Source organism: Protomyctophum parallelum, assembly GCF_964188405.1.
Source record: "Protomyctophum parallelum genome assembly, chromosome: 8".
Lineage (NCBI taxonomy): Eukaryota > Metazoa > Chordata > Actinopteri > Myctophiformes > Myctophidae > Protomyctophum > Protomyctophum parallelum.
Window position 1 is genome coordinate 46750145 of NC_139703.1, and position 16908 is coordinate 46767052.

The window sequence follows — 16908 nt, forward strand, 5'->3', positions numbered from 1 at the left end:
CAGTTTCTAGGCACCACTGTCACTAAATGCTTCCCCATTCAAATGAATGGGATTTTTCTTGAATCTTTTGCGATTAAAAGTTATATCTCAAAAAGTACAAACGGTAGCTAAGTAGAGTTAGAAAGAGTTTCTAGGTAAAAGTATAAAGGACACTTTGGGGGGGCCCAAGAACGGGCGGAATAAATCAATAATAAATGGACGTAAAAACAGGTGATGATGACTGAAGATAACAGTAGTGAGCTCGCCTAAGGGCTGATTCATACTCCTATTTTAGAGCCGAATAAAAGTCGGTTCGGCTCGTCAGAAATTTTAAGTAGCACCGAAGAGCCGACTTTCCGACGGTACCCGCCCCCCTGAACTTCAAATGACGTCACATTGTAGGCTCTACAGCGCCGAACCGACTTTTATTCGGCTTTAAAATGAATCGGCCCTTAGCAAGCCCACAATTAAGACTCCAGAATTACCATGTACCTCTCCAATTCACAAAAGATGTTCCAGATCTGCTGTTTCTGACAACCTGCTTGAGTCCTGCCATAATTCCCAAAACACTGGGTGATGTCACTCAACACTCAACACTTAGTATGTGAGGCAGTCTTGGAGAGTGAAACAATAACTTAACTACATTCAACACTTTATGCTGCTTTCTGATCAATTATGGTCATATACTGATCAATGCCATAAAAGTTCTATATACAAATACCTCAGCGACCATCCTTACTCCTGACGGAGAAACACCATCATTCCCCATCCTTGCTGGCATACTCCAAGGCGACATACTTGTATTTTGGTTCATGTATATCTTGTTCCCAAAAGGACTTTCAAACTAGGAAGGGTATGTCCTGGTCAGCCTGAAATGACTTGCATAAGATCTGGTCATCCCATCCCAGCTTAGTAAAAATATTTAGGACAGCCGTTGAGCCGATTCTACTCTATGGCTCCGAGACACTTTCAAAGAAATTAGAGAAACGGTTGGATGGCACTTACTGTACACCCGCCTTCTAATGAGAGCGCCAAATCTGTCTTGGAAGAGCTACCCATCGTCTAATCTAATATACGGCAACCTTCACTGTGTTTCTTCACTAGTCCGATCCAGAAGAACACAGTTTGCCAGCCACTGCTACAGAACTGACAATGAGGTTATATCTTCCCTTCTTCTCTGGAATCCTGCCTCAAAGCAGACCAGAGGTAGAAAACTGTCGTTCCCTGGTGTCATCGCTACGGACACATGCATCAGTAAGCAGGAACTGGGGATGGCAATCAAGGACCGTAAAGTCTGGCGTGGCATTGTGAAATCCATGATCTCGACCACGGTCGAAAAATGATGATGATGATGGTCATAGAAATACACTTGAGATGCCAGACTTTTGCCGCCCCCACGCTCATTCTCTTTCATCTGTATCAGTAGGCTACTAATATATATTTCTTAATATTCTGTTTTGCATTTGTACATTTGTATTTATTTGGATTTTACACAGGATAATACACAAATACATTGGAATTATTCCTGGAATAACAACACTGTTTTACCATCATTAATTAAGGGAACAATGGTAAATATGTTACTTTAATTGTAATGTTTTCTGTTCATTTGCTAAATGCGTGCTTTGCGTAAGTGGGTGTGGGTCTTTTATTATGACCCCCATCAAACCAGTGCTTCCTCCTCAAGTGAAGTCTGGACTACAGAGGAAGGAGGAAACTATCTTCACTTTTAGTGTTTTCAATAGTATATTATATTTTACTTTTCGTTTCTATTATCATAAATCCATAAACAATTAACACCCACTGACATTTTTGTTTTTGCAATCACTGATTTGTTTTTGGCGGTCAATGAGTTTAATCAAGATTTTATGGAGGGAGTGCTGATTCCCTCCTGTTCATTTACTCTTTATGTTCCCTGTCACTAAGTACTGCTACACCTACAGCTCTGTCCTTAGCTCATCTAATTATGGGGTCATTTGTGCCAGGATACAAAAGCCAACAATTTACTCTTTTTATGAGAAGCAAATAACTTGTTCCAAAGTTGTTAAATTATAGTTTGAAGATTAGAGGTTTGGAGACCTAGTCATGATGACATGCATCTGCAAACATCTAATCCCAACATCATCTTAATTTAGTGCTAATGAATCACTGTGTGGAATGCCGTGCAGGATTAATGCATGGTACATATCGCCATCCTTTACTGCTCTACAGCCCATAAAAAACATATGGCTACATGCATGCTCACCCTATACTAGCTTTGCTTTAACGGGGCTGCTAATACATTCTTCACCTTTGTTAGTTTACTTAAGGCATTTAGGAATAGACTGAGCTACGATCAGCCAAATGATTTAACATGTTCAGCTGTTACAAATTTAAATAGTCTGTATTTCTAAATAATAATTACCGTACACTCTTTCAGAAATGTCCCCATGTAGATGTTAATTCTGAGTTAAAGAGCAAAATGTATAGGAAAAATGGAGTAATAATTTATTTAGTTGACAAAATGTGAATGAACCATACATATGGAGTATCACACACAGTACACAGGGGTAGAGTGCCTGCATGGTAACCGTAAGGTTGCCAGTTCGAACCCGGGCTCCCCCAGAGTTACTGTCGAAGTGTCCTTGAGCAAGACTCTGAACCCCTAATTGCTCCCGATGTGCTAGTTGGTGCCTTGCATGGTTTCCGCTGCCATCGGTGTATGAATGTGTGTGTGAATGGGTGAATGTAATGCACAATCTCTGTAAAGCGCTTTGGATAAAGGCGCTATATAAATGCACCATTTACCATTTAGTACATTACGCTATTGACGGATCAATCGCAGTACAGCAGTATGGTGAGTATTGCTTTCCAGGTGGGAACATCACCATAAATAAGCCAACGCTCAACCCATACTTTTAGAATGTAAAACTGAGATTTATTTTTCTTCAGAGAAACTTTTCTATGTTTTTTTTTTATCCAGAGAGGGAAGAAAAGCTGCTGAGACCTTCAAATGCAATAATTCCATTTCCACTTAGTGGGAGTAATCTTTGAGGTCCGTTCTGTTATCCTCTGTCCTTTCAGATAGTCGACTCCCCTGTGAGAGCTTCCATACTCTCACCTCTCCCCCTCTGCTCCAGCACTCTGTCCTCCTCAGATTCCATTAACGCATTCTGACCTGAGATCAGATTCTAAAAATGTCTTATATGTCTGTCGCTCTTCGATTTTTCAAAAATAGCAGACCTACAAGCTCGTAGCGAGCTTGTAGATCTGCTATTTTTAAAGAAATTAAGGGGTTCCCGCCTAAAATGGGTTAAAAGTCATAACTTCAGCCCAGGGGCTCTGATCAAATAGGGATGCTAATGCGTTTTCCCTGCTTTTTGATTTTCTTTCCCTCCCCAATGTACCTTGTATTTACATATAGATTGAGTATTTATCAGTGTACATTTTGAGGCAGATTCACTGTAGTCCACTCTATTGAACCATGTTGGACTTATGTATATTAAATGGAAAGTTGATGTAGGGAGTGTAATGAACAAGGGAGCGCTACACGGTGTGTGGAGGAGAATAATAATGCAGGGGTTGTGATCAACTCAACTTATAATATACATCTTTGACTTTGGTCTGGTTGTTATAGTGTCAAGTTCCTTCACATTCATATAATGCAGTACAATGCTAAACCTATAACAGAATGCTGCCGTTGAATCTGTAACCTACGTTTTGAGGTGTCAGTGTGCTTTAGCAATCTATGAGTTCCACTTCCAATGACTCATTTTTTCCTACTGCAATACGATACACACTAAATTCTGAGAGCTGCACCTGTAATAGACTTCCATAATGATCTGTTCTACATGTTGGCTGTATATGAGGGCTATGATCCGGCCATAAGATCTCCCAAGAGGTTTAATATCTGTATTTTCACTTCTAATGAGAATCACAGACACACATCCCTACTCTGTAGGCAGAGATCAAACCTTGGGGCTCTTTATCTTGTTGCGAAGAACTATGAGAATACAAATTCAAAATGACTGGCTCAACAAGATCTACGCATTTAAAAAATATCCCATTGCTGAAAATAGTTTAAAAATATATACCTGAGCGGACTTTGGAATTGCGGTGCTGGGCTGGCATTACATAAGACAAACACACATGGAATGTGAAATAGAGGGGGGGGGGGGATGGAATTGGAAGGGGTTTCTTGTATATAACTTTGAAATGCTACTGATATTTGTGCGCAACAATCTTGAAAACAAACTATTACTTTGTGGCTTTGAGCTGAAAAATATATATTTTTTAATATATTGAAATGATTTTTTTAGGGGCATGCCATGTGATCTAGTGGTATAACACAATGTACATTTTGGCCACCCCTGCTGTATCTGTTTCAAGGTAGTCAGAGCAGGCCTGATTAGTCCGTAATACCTAGGTGTCTGTCAGCTCTCCTCGCTCTCTCTTAAAATTGGCTCAAGGGAGGGCCGGAGGTCCGCCGCAGGCTGACCGGCGGCGGACCACATTGTCACACTACGTATATGACTCAAATGGGACCCAGGCAGACAGCGTATAACCAGTACTCTGACAAAGCCCCCAACACTGTCTCAGTCATATTGTTTGGATTGGTGGTGCAACGTAGTAGGTGGCCTGAACTCTAAATGTGAAGGCCCAAACCTCTCATGTTTATAACCTATAGAATAATATGCATGATACAATGCAATACAAGTTGACTTTAGCTCATGCACACAGCCACGTTTCATCTGCTCATGATGAGTTTGTTGTGACACTGACAAGTCTGCTTGGCTCCCACCCCTCTTTCCCCATAACACATCTTGAAAACAGACCCTAGACTGAGATAAAACAAAATGCCACTAAAGTGCTCTATACTTCTGATAAATATGTCCCAAACTGTCACAACTAATGTCCTGGATGGGAGCTTTGATGCATTCCTTGTTGTTGGCAGAGGAATCCCCCGTCCATTGTTTGTGCAGCCTCAGGTGGAGACTCTTTATTCTGCAGTCACCGTGGCTACAGGTTGACAATGGCTGAGAACCCTTTTGATGATGAATGGAGTCTGACGAGATAAATGCCGTGCTACAGTCTGGAATGTTGATGAACAAAAAAGATTCACAGACGGTGAAAAATTATGTGTGCAAACAGTATAGTATACATACTTTGAATACCACATTGAGATTTTGTCGCTTAATTCATAACACCATGTGCCACATGGACTTTAGCATTTGCAATTATTTCTCTCTCTCTTTCTCTCTATATCTATCTATCTATCTATCTATCTATATACACACACACAGTATGTGTTTGCGCATGCACTATAATCTACTTTTATGGGAACATCTAGTAGAGATTAGAGAACGTCTTAGTATTCAGGAATAAAAGACAGATCCCATGGCCCAGGCCGTAGCGTAACGGTCTGGGCACCGGACTGGTGATCCAGTCGTAGTGTGCCGCGGGTTCGACTCCCGGACCCGACACGGCCTTTACCGCATGTCATCCCCCCATCTCTCTCCCGTTTCCTGTCAGCCTACTTTCTATCCCTTACAAAATCAATAAAGGCGTAAGCCGCAAAAAAATATCTTAAAAAAAAAAAAAAAGACAGATCCCATACACTTTGTTGCTCCAACACAGGTTTTGAATCTGGTTATTTTGTCATAATAACCAGATTCAAACATTCAACATTGAATGCAATAGAATATTATTACTTGTACTGTAATCATATACACTGTTACCAAAACAAATACAGCGAGACAAGAATCATGATACTGATAACCCACACCTCTCTTTATATGTCTGTAAGTCACCCTCCCCTGCTTCTTAATATGGGTCTTGATACAACTATGGATTCATCTCAGTGAAAGAGACAGATGTTCGCTGGGGGGCAGGGGAGCTGGGAATTTGGCTACCCCGCTGGCTTTGAGGCTTTGATGTCTGCAGCTCCTCCCTCAACAGGTAGCATGCGGTAACCACGAGCCAGTTGGCTGGCGGTGCACACGCTCACCTAGTGGGACTGATCCCCTGCCAGCGCACATCCTGTGGGCTTCCAGGAGTAAGAAACACAGGCCAGTCATTTATTCTTCGTAGCCGCATGTCACATTGAATGTGCAGCACTGACAGCGCCTTTGATAAAAATCTGATTTATGAATACAAGGCTGCCATAGGCCTATATACATTTCACCCCTCCCATTCTGCTGACTTGCTCCTCTACTTAGAATCTTAGATGATTGTCCTGGTTGCATTAGTTTGGGATTTTCTTTTACTGTCATTATGTTCAGGTGCATTAGTTTGGGATTTTCTTTTACTGTCATTGTGTTCAGGTACTGTGTGTTGCACAAGGGAAATGTCTCCAGTTATGTTGTGCAACATGCTGTACTCCTCACTCGTGCAATATGAGCAGTGATTTCCCCTGAGGGTTCACCCTCCACTGTAAATAGTAAGATGGTCTAAGTTCACGTATGGGAAACAGCTGCAGTTCTTCACGATCTGTCCTCCCTACAGGAACAGGAATAATATCACTTACTGTAGGCCAGTGTTTTTCAATCTTTTTGTGCTCGAAGTGCACCAATGAGCAAGTAAAAATCTCAAGGCACACCTGTATTCATATCCGTTTAAGCGTCTATAATGTGTATTATCATTCTGTCGTTGCTCCATGCGGCATGCACGCCCGCCCCTCTAGACCAGAAAGAAGGCTGGCTAGTATATTAATTTAAAACAAGGTACAAAGCATGAGCTCAGATTGGGGCTCTCCCCAGGTTCACAGAGGGAGAGCAACTCATAGGATTACAGTTTAGGCAACTTTTGCAAATGGAAAAAAGAATCACACCCGTGTGAAGTGAGGGGCGCTCTTATCATCGTACATCATGACGTAAAATAGACACTATATGCCTATTTGCTCAGGCACTATAGACGTACATTTCTCCATTCATCGTCATGGGAATTTAATGTTTGTTTGAGTGTGTGTGCGTGCGTGCATGCGTGGCCATTTCGATTTCACTAAGCAGACAGTGAGGCTTTCCAACCAGCAGCTTTTGTTGTTATTGAGGCATTTCCAAAGCAAACTTTCCAATCATTTATTCTGCGGCAGTATGTGTGAGGGATGAGATGAGATTCATCTGCCCCTATGAGTTCTGGTGTAATTAGAGAACTGTTTGAACACGATCTGACCAAGGGAAGTGTTTGGAAACAGAGCAGGAGATGAAACATTGCAATCACAGCTGAGGAAAGACTTACATCCTGTCACACAATTAGCATGTTCACACTAATTCTCCTGCCAAGGGAAAAAACTGTTTCCAAGTCCATTATTAAAGATAATCGTATAGTGCTTATGGGTAGTACGTGCAGTATTATATGCAGTATTTCTACATTTCTAAGAGCAGGTTGTTTCATGATGAAGTGGGAACACCATTGTACGGCTGTATAGCCTGTAAATTAACCTAAGAGAGACCCTACGAGTGTGCTGTTTGTGAAACAAGCTTCTATAACAAAAAAACATCACATGGATGCACCTGGGACGTCCTCAGTGATATATCCCAAGGTCATCAGGGTTTCGGGTCTCTCGAACATCATACCCCTAACTCGGGCGCCCCAGCCGGGGTGATCAAGTCCCTACTTACATCCCAGTAGCTACCCTCAATCAGTCCCACTAGGGCAAAACCAGGGCCACACAATCCGTTGGAACTACTCCATAACAACTCTGCCAGGCCTGGGAGGTACGCTTGGCGCATGGAAGGACTAGGTTCTGTGGGTTGACTCCTGTCCGTGCCCCTCCTACGTATCACCAGGTCCACTCCTGCTCTCACCAGGCCCAGGATCTGTGCTTCTAAATATCTGAAAGCTTGTACTTGTACTTGTACTTTTTTGCTCAAACATTCTTCTTTCCTGCCTTGATTAACCACCCCACCCTTTCTCATTCTCTTTCTTTGTTTTCTTGGAAAAATAGCACGATGGGAACTATGCACAAAAACAAATTTCACCCACTTTTTTACTTAAAAGTAAAACTGTGATGTGACAATAAAGCTGATTCTGAATAAGAGACTGGCCATTGTCTTGTTTGCCCCAAACCTGAGGACAATATACTATTTGTGGCAATGTGTTATTGCCCAGTTTCCTTCTGAGGAAGACTTAATGACCCTAGCATCCCTATTCTGGGGGGAACATTTGCTGAAAATAGATGATCTACAAGCACTGTGAGATAGTAAATTTGTTGTTTTCGTTAGGTGAAAAAAGAGCAGACCAAACACATGCCTGACCCCGGTCAACCGTTATGGTAGTTTACTAAGTATAGAGGGTTTAATTGGTTAAAGCGTACAGAGTTGTAAAACAATATTATTAATTTATGTACGCTATACACACACAAAACACAAGGGTCTCACTGGAAATGTTCTCATACTGATGGCAATTTGAAGCCAGTTTTAATTTACAGTAATGTTTGTAAAATAAACTGCCTTCATATTGTATAGAAAGTTAGTTATTAGTGAAGTTCGTTATTTTTTAATATCATTTGTAACATTCTAACAGTTCTGAAGCATTCATACATTTTGATGACTTTACAATCAAAGTCAAAGTACAAAAAAAAAAAAAAAGATGAAAATAAACTTTTAGCCTCACTGACACACACCAGATGCCAGGACCCACAATGCAGCTACACTCTCGCAACCCACAGTTCCATGGGTAATCGGAAACAGTAACCAGCCACTGTAAACATGGGGCAAACAATGAACTCATTTTTTGGAAAGGCGTCTCTGGTTTCAGTTGTCATGAATTAGAATATGCTTGTCACCATGGATAGGTATTCACCTTCGACAGTGTTTGTATATATAATGAGTGGAAACATTGTTTAATCATGTGATCTTTTGGTATTCAACTCCCAACCCCTTACTTGTGTAAATCTCCCCTAAGGCTCTAATAACTGGGATCACATAAGCAAGAAATCCTAAGAGGTCAGTGCTGAGTAAGCCAAGGAACATCTTTGTTTGTTTTTGTCAAATTGGTTATACTGACATTCAGGCAAGTTCATGGTCCACTTTACAGAGTCGTGGGAGTATAGAAGGGAGATTTGATCATGCGTTGTAATTGCATTCACACTAGAACTCTCATCCCCAACAGTTGTGCATTTCACTCACATCTGTTGTACTTATATAAAACACTTTTAAAAACAACGATTGGTGACCAAAGTGCCATTCAATTAACCCATGTTTTGTGTCGTCCACAGTAACAGTTTATGTATTGAAATGTACCCATTCTACATACTGTGGAAAATCAATCAATCAATCAAAATCCAATGACACTTAATATACTATGGAACTAGATAAAGTTCTCCACCAGGGCAGGTCAGGTTGTGGCCTCCTGGTAGCACTATAATAGGCCAATGTGAAAAGGGTGGGATATATTCCTCAGCCTAGTAGGAACGTCTGAGAAAGATTTCACATACATTTCACATAAAAAGCCAATGTTAGCCAATTAGGATGGAATATGAAATATCGGACAGATCCGTCTTGAACACATGACTGTAGCGATAGTGTGTAATGATTTGCAGGATTTTTGGACAGAATCTGGAGGAGTAATATAAAAAATGTTTTTCAAAAGTCGGCCTCCTGGTGGCACTATAACAGTCTGTTCTGGAAAGAGGTGGGGCAGAGATTCATCGTTGGCATCCAGGGAGTGTGTGTGTGCAAAATTTGTGGACGGAAGGAACTCACACACACGGACGGACGGACACACGGTGTACAAAACATACTCTCCCCCCATGTCTTCGGCCTGGTGGAGACAATAAAGGTCTTAAGACAGGGTTTTAAAGTGTTGATATATAAGAGGGTACACTTAATTTACATCAAAGCATCAGAGCAGATTCTTGTAAATGAATCACATATAAACATACTTCTAAAAAGGCAATTTCACACAGCCTTTTGTGACATTAGCGACATTAGCTTTGTCTGTCACTGACGTGTGGAATGTACTGTGTAACGTTAGCCTCTTATCGCATTCATTAGACCATGCCGTTTCTGGAGCGATGATCCGCTGTCTGCACCCGCGGTGGTCTTCTCAGCCAGAGACGTGTTGTATCGCTGCCCATTGTCAACTGCCATCTCCAGCATTTCACCCGAAGACATGGAATCTCTCTCCTCTTTTCTGGGTCCATGTCACACACGCCCCCTGATCTCTATGCATGGCTCCCCAGAGGAGGCGCGCTGCCATCTTTGTTCCGCCCACTACTGCCTCTTGAGAACACGACCATGCATTCCAAAAGTGGCTGGCCGTTGGGACTCTTCTATTGAGGCAAACTGGAGTGGGTTCAGCTCTGTGTCTTCTGGGCTGATGGATGGCCTGTCTGAATTTATCTGAGCAGGACGGATGCTGCACTAGCTGGGGCCCGAAGATTGTCACTCCTGAGTGCTTTATCAGGGCCCTGACTTATAGAGCTGTCATCCTCTTAGTGCAAGGTTCCCAGGCGCACGCACACACACACACACACACACACACACACACACACACACACACACACACACACACACACACACACACACACACACAAACACACCTGTCTGTCACACTGCCACCCAGAGACCTTGGCCCTGTCTGCTTTCCTAGTTGACTGGCTGAATGCCTGCTCCCTCCCAGGGACAGATACATTAACAATGTTGTCTGGCTCCATCAGCTCCACCTCTGGGAGTCAGATAGCCTGGTGTTAGAGGTACCGTGTTGCCAAGTTGTATTAACTCCAGATGAGGCGTGGAGGCACTTATCGCGGATGTAGATAGACCTTCGGGTGGTGATAAATGATGCTTGTGTTTCTTATGACCACTAGTGTTTTTTTATATATAAATATAACTACTCAAGGCATACATTTGTTTGTACATGTGTTTTATGTGTTTCTCTCTCTCTCTCTCTCTCTCTCTCTCTCTCTCTCTCTTGTCTTTAGACTTTGACCCCTGGATGAAAAATATTAAACTGAAAGGATGGCGGTCTTTCAAACGTCACTCCATAGGCTGAGCCCATGTTTGAGCTTGCCTTGAAACCACATAGGAGTTCCTTCCTTGTTTTTACTTTGATGATCTATTGGAGAGCTTGGGGGGAAACCAAGTGTATTCTGGGGCCCCTTGCATATTGTTTTATTTCAAACAGCGCAGTTTTTGTGCAACTGTCAGAGGTTAGTGTTTCACAGGTTCGGGCTGTATTTAACTAACCACAAACACACAGCATGTATTTATTTCTTCCGATTTAGTTTTTTCCGCAGCCTTATTAACACATTAAACATAATTCACGCTGTTTTATATATACTTACTCAATCCGATATATATACTTCCTCAATCCGATGATGACGGCGTCATTGTCATGCCCCCATATATTTCAGCTCACTCCTTTCTGACCTGTCGATGTTTGTAAGAGCATTGTGTGCCTGCAAGCGAGCGAGTGAGTGAGTGAGTGGTTGTGTGTGTTATGTGGTCAAATGTGTGTGTATTCAAGAGAATGTGAGAAAGTAATGTAATGGGTTGGGGCATGTAAATACAGTTTTGTATTTGTAATTTAATTGTCAACAAGATTGAGGTCATTTTCAACTAAAGGTGTAGCCGATGAATTAATGTAATATCTACATCAAGGAGCTGATGTTGTGAAAAATATATTGACTTCCTTGGTCTACTGACGGCGTGCACAAGTATGCTGTTGCTGATTTGCGAGATTAGCCACAGATAAGAGATACGGATTAGCCATGGACGGACACGGATGGACATGCACAGACATTTTGAGATGGACAATTGGACATGAATGCATTTCAAGACGGCTCTCCCCTTAGGCACTATGCTGTAAAAAATGTCATACTATATCATGCCATAAAAAAGCCATAATATACTGGGTGGTTCACACAGAGATTCCATGCATTCTCCAGGGATCTCGATATACAGTACTGTATGGAGATCCATTGCCGCACGGCAGTTATGGACAACCGCCAAACTGACTTGACTTACCACTTGGCAGATCACTCCCTTGGGTCATCAGTGATACGCACGTGGAGTTTGAAGTCTATCGGTCTGACGAATGGACAACTGGATCAGCATACATAGCCATATGGGCATATCGGTCAGATCAACGGTTCTGAACAACTGCAGACTTAACACCGGGCACGGCACTCCCACAGGGTCCAATTGGTGATACGCATACCGAGTTTGAATACGATCGGTTGGGCGGTCTACAAACATGGAGATTTGCAGATCACGGGTTTATGAGGCTATATAGTGGCACGTTTTCACCTATAACTTTCGACCATAGGTCATACAATGAAAATGATTACTTGGCAGTGTTGGCTCATTACTTGAACTCCCCAAATAAGCCACGCCCATTTCCACCTGACATGTTTTCCGTCATGGTGCGTTTTCTTTTTGTCCAAACCTCACCCAAAATTGGTACACCTCTGTTATCAAGATATATCTGTCAGATTGATCTGATTCTACGTTTGTTAGAGGGACCTGTTTAGCACAACATGCTACAGGCGCCGCTGGACCAATCAGTGGGAAACTTTGCAGTCACACTTCCAGTAGGCCAAGGAAGAATCTCCTTAATTCTTCAAATTGGACAGTTATAGTGCCACCATGACACAGATTTTTGCAAAACACATTTTTTGTTACTGCTCCGGTATACTTGATCTCTGTAGTCATGTGATCAAGACATGTCACATTTCTCATATTCCATTACGATTAGCTATGATTGACTTCTAAAGTTTGTGGGCCTGTCCGTTTTGTACAAAAAGCCAAACATTAATGCTGTGCCGGATTGCTGGTAAACTTTGCATTGATTGATTGATTGAAATATGTATTAACAGTTTGCAGAGTTACAGTATATTTCGAGCACAAACTCAATACAAAGACTGTTAACTGTGAGTGGACAACCCAATTAACAGTTTCCGTGCTTTGAATGGATTACTCCAGGTTAATGTCGCTGCCATATCGGACATACGCGACTTTTGTTTTATGTGTTTAATCCGCCGCAATGTAAAAAATAAATAGAAAATCCTTCGTCGCCGCGGAGAAAGAGAGTAGATGCATCTGTTTGGATGATGAAACCGGAAATCGTCACATGCTGTGGGCTGCTAGGGCTTCTGGGAAATTGAGGCCAATACAAACGAATGGGGTTCAACGCCTCATGGAGGAGGCTCCTGTGCTGCGTCTTCCGGGTGTACCAAGATGGCGGGTGGTCTGGCCGTTCATAACAAACGGGGGAAGCTTTTTTCGCTCGATTTTCGCGGATTAAAAGCCGAAATAATTCAGCGTATGCTCTAAAGGTAATACAACAATCTCGGCAGTGAAGGGGGGTTGATTAAAAGTCTGGTAAATCGTTTTCCGCAGTCAAACTGTTTTAAGCATTACACTTGTTTACAAGAGGGTCCACATTGTTCAATTCATCAAAACATTTAGAGACGTACAAATAGACACTTCTATATAGTCAAAGAACAGAACAGGAATTCATCATAAAGAAGGGAAAAAGGGAAAAGAAACTTATACAGTGAAAAGGGGTTTTCTCCCCTCCAGGTAGGATTGCATCCAGCTCACTGATGTGCTATCGAAACCAATTGCTTTTAGCTTGTTAACCAGTATGGAGTGGTTCACGGTGTCAAAAGCCTTTTGGAGGTCCAGCTTGACCATGCCGCAGTACTTGCCAGCATCCACCTCATGTTTGATGTGGTCGCTCAAATAGAGAAAGCATGTGTCAGTGGAGTGGGATGTTCTGAAGCCAGATTGGAACTCGTACATTAATTTATTTGTGGCAAGATACCTTTCAACCTGTTCATAGACTATTTTTTCCATCACTTTCGAGATGGAGCTAAGAATAGAAATAGGGCAGTAGTTGCCGTGGTCTAATTTGCTCTCTTTCTTGTGCAAGGGGGTTACTTTGGCCAGTTTGAAATCTTGGGGGACCTGTCCCTGTTTGATGGAGAGGTTTACTATGTGGGTGATGATTGGAGCTATAGAGATGGCTGAGTCTCTGAGAAATTTGGAGGAAATATTGTCATTGTGGGGTTGGAGGGCACTCAATTTCTACCTCATCAGTTGTTACCATAACTAGTTTAAAATCGTCTTTACAAACACCTAGGTTTCTGTAGAAGGTTTTAATGTGCTCTACACCAAATAGTCCAGAGGGGGAGGGCAGTTTGTTAACCAGAGTTGTTGCTATGTTTGTAAAGAAGATGTTCAAGTAGTTGGCCACATCAAGCTTGTCATTTTGAAAACCTGGTTTTAAGTTTCTGACCACAGCCTAGATTGTTTAATAGCTTCCAGAGCTCACAAGGATTGTTTTTGGTTTTTCTCTGCTTTATCATTGATAAAGTTACTTTTAGCTGATTTAGTAATGGTAGTTATGCATGCACATTTCCACTAAGCAAATCTTTCAAAATCCAAAACTAACACAATTGTATAAGTTCAGTGTATAAGTGTATTTTTTTCCAGATCCAATTCCAAGTGGCTAGGCCCGACCTGTGCTCCGAGGAGCACACTTTTCTAATTAGATTTTTTTATTAAATTATAATTAAATGTATTATCCCTGTGATGTATGGTAGCTAGTAAGCAGCCATTAATGGGCTGATCTAAAATGAAACAGACTTTACAGAAATACTGGATATTCCACTGCCAGATGTGGAATCAGCTCATCAGTGTATTAACAACAACCTGCTCAAGTGGTTGAAATTGCTAATAGCTGGTTACTTAATGGGCTTGAGTGAGCTTGACGAACAGTAGCATCCAAAAACAGATATTTCTCCTCTGCACAGAGATTGTGTTGCTTCAAAACTTGTCAGTATGCCTACTTTAAGAAACTAGATACTTTGCACAACTATAAAAAGAGACAGATGCATGTGTAGGGAAAAATGCAGTAAATAAACTGCTATACCTGCAGTTAAAAACATTAGAGAAAATACAATGTTTCAGTTCTCAAACCTTTCATACAGTTTCATTTGACTTTGTGTCACTCTTATATCTTATATCAGTTGAAAGAAGATCATAGATAGATACCTCTTGTCACTTCCTCTTATCTTGATATACGGCACTAGATTGGCCTTTGACAACCAACGGTCAAGCATAATGCCTGCAGAGCTCCAGCTGTAAGGCTGTATGTAGGACTGACAGGTGAGAATGAGCCCGGTGTGTCAGAGTGATTCCAGTCTATTCCACACTAGGCCCCTCCACCACTCGGCTCTCCATCTAACCTGAATCGTATGCCTGTAATGGTGTGTAATCTCTTAAGGGGGAGAGATTTATGCCTCTAGTCTTGGGGCCAGGGATAGTTGGAAGGGAGAGTAAGCAGAACCTTCCACGGGAAGAAATGATCCACTTCCTGCAGCAATAATTTGGCAAAAGGAGTGAGAGACCGTAGACAAAGCATTAAGAAGAAGAGCGTTTTTTTCCTTCTGAAAACGGAAATGAGGATTTAATACTGTACAGATTGAGGTTAATATTGAACCAGCCACCAGTGCATGGACATTCAGGATTTTGAGAGCTGCAAGGGACCTTTAGATTGTCGATATCCTTGTGCAGGTGAAAACGGGTAACAGATGTACTGTAGACAGCTTGGCAATGAGCCTGTACGTTATATAACCTACAGCTATTAACCTTCTCAGCTATTAACCTTCAGCTGTTTTGTGCCTGTCTGGCCCATGCAATTGTCACTGTGATGATTCTATGAAACTTGGTATTGTGTTGGATGACTTCGGTTTTGAGACGCAGGGTTTCCTGCACAATGTTATTGGCATGGCGCCGCGCCATCGTGCCATGCTTAGCTGTAAAAAGGGGGCTAGTGAATCATGGTGTGTGTGATATGAAATGTCCAGTACCTCCCCAGTGTCTGCCCAGTGCCTCCCCAGTACCTCCCCAGTGTCCCCCTGAGTGCCTCTCCAGTGTCCCCCTGAGTGCCTCCCCAGTGTCCCCCTGAGTGTCTCCCCAGTGTCTCCCCAGTGTCTCCCCAGTGTCTCACCAGTGGCTGCAGTGCCTCCCCAGTGCCTCCCCAGTGCCTCCCCAGTGTCTGCCCAGTGCCTCCCCAGTGTCTCCCCAGTGTCTCCCCAGTGCCTCCCCAGTGTCTGCCCAGTGTCTCCCCAGTGCCTCCCCAGTGCCTGCAGTGTCTCCCCAGTGCCTGCAGTGTCTCCCCAGTGCCTGCAGTGTCTCCCCAGTGCCTCCCCGGTGTCCCCCTGAGTGCCTCCCCAGTGTCCCCCTGAGTGCCTCCCCAGTGTCTCCCCAGTGCCTCCCCAGTGTATCCCCAGTGCCTCCCCAGTGCCTGCAGTGCCTCCCCAGTGCCTCCGCAGTGTCCCCCTGGGTGCCTCCCCAGTGTCCCCCCAGTGCCTCCCCAGTGCCTCCCCAGTGTCTCCCCAGTGGCTGCAGTTTCACCCCATTGTCTCCCCAGTGCCTCCCCAGTGGCTGCAGTGCCTCCCCAGTGTCTGTCCAGTGCCTCCTCAGTGTCTCCCCAGTGTCTTCCCAGTGCCTCCCCAGTGCCTGCCCAGTGCCTCCCCAGTGCCTGCCCAGTGCCTCCCCAGTGTCCCCCAGTGCCTCCCCATGCAGTTCCTCCCCAATGTCCCCCAGTGTCTCCCCAGTGTCTCCAATAGCAATACAAGAATAATACAAATTAATCTTAATTTATTCATCAAATTAATTAATTAGTGAATCACACAGCCCCAGAAGGTCCCCCCGTGCCCAGCACCATGCCAATGCTTTTTCCTGCAGGAAACACTGTGAGACGAAACGGATTAGTAAAACGTATGAAAAAGCAATATACCCTGTTGATGTATGATCTCTCTCTTCAGTAGGCCTATAGGTCAATATTGCTCATAATGTTTGATAGACTAGGTTGTTCCTCAATAAGCTGCTGTGTCATCATAGCCGCAGGGTGTGGAGAATATTAGCTCTGGGAGGCAAAGATCATGATGAAATTCATTTGCGCTTCCAAGTTCCAGTGTAGTAGATTAGATCATTG